The sequence below is a fragment of the Olea europaea genome, chromosome 12 (genome assembly GCF_002742605.1).
Source record: "Olea europaea var. sylvestris chromosome 12, O_europaea_v1, whole genome shotgun sequence".
Classification (NCBI taxonomy): Eukaryota; Viridiplantae; Streptophyta; class Magnoliopsida; order Lamiales; family Oleaceae; genus Olea; species Olea europaea.
The window spans coordinates 25,132,549-25,133,845 of NC_036248.1; positions in this window are offsets into that span (position 1 = coordinate 25,132,549).

Here is a 1,297-nt window from a genome sequence, read left to right on the forward strand (position 1 = left end):
AAGCAGGTAAAGTTTATTAGGTGTAGACTTAAGCAAATACAAGTCTTCTAATTTCTTCCAAAGTTCTTTAGTGTTTTTTAATTTACCCACCTTTCTTAAAACGGCGCCAGACAAGTGTAAGATAATTGAGGTATAAGCAAGCTCATCGGCTTCTTCTCTTTGTTCTTGTGAAAAATCAGTTGAAAAATTGCCTTCAATGACTTTTGAAACCTTTTGTTGGACTAAAATACCCTTCTTCTTTTTTTGTCAAATAGCAAAGTCACCATTTTCGTTAAAAATTCCCAAATCAAAACTGTGCGTTGTCATCTTCACACAATAGTCAAAAAATGCACAAACCACAATCAAACCACACAAAGTAGTCCTAGGGGTCACAGACAATATACACCGTTCTAGATTCCTAGGATTTCATAAGACTTGCGGTCTTAGATCAAGGGAATGTTCAAAAGGGTAAAGTCTCGATATTTCTAATGGAAAAAGTAAGCAGCGAAAATAACAGTGTAGCAAAAAATACGTCTAGCAGATAACTAGTCCCACGGTAATTTGATCACTAAGAATTACAAGACTGATTTTAAACCAAAAACAAATACTCAATCAAAAAAGATCAATCAAGAGCACGTAACCCTAATTCTAGCACAAGCAATGGTTGCCAAGCAATGACAACCTCCAACCTATTGTCACCCCACACGGTGACGCGCTAATCCTGAAAAATTAACGGGTTAAGCCAATTTACCAGAGCGGACATGTCTGAGTCCGTATAATCGAGAGAGATGCGAATCTACTGCTTTAGGGCCTCAATCTTGGCCTAAAGTAATTCAATAGATATATGCAGATTCAACCGTCGATCCACCGGGGGCAAAATTGTCCAACTTTTTATGTATAACCTGAAACAGAAAATAAACAGTGTCAGTGCGTTCAGGGGATTAAAATGAGCAAACTGCCCGAAGGAAGTTTGCCCGGAATCGCCGCCGCCGGTCGTCACCACCGCCACGCGCCACACACGAAGGGGCGCCTCAGCCTGCTGGTCCCGAATATGGGATTGGTTTCGTCAGAAAGTGACTGGATTGGTCGAAAATGAGGGTTGCAGCCACGGTTTTTCACCCAAACCCGTGACTCGCCGTCGATTTTTGCTGATTTTCAGGCCGGGGAAAGCTGCTACTGCTTTGATACCAGATGTAGGGTTGATTTCCACCGCCACCACGAGCAAAACCGGGCTCAGTTTACCACAACATCGACCCTAACATCATTGAGACAACTCCAACACCACCACTTGCCGCCGCCCACTCCGGTTGCTACCAAT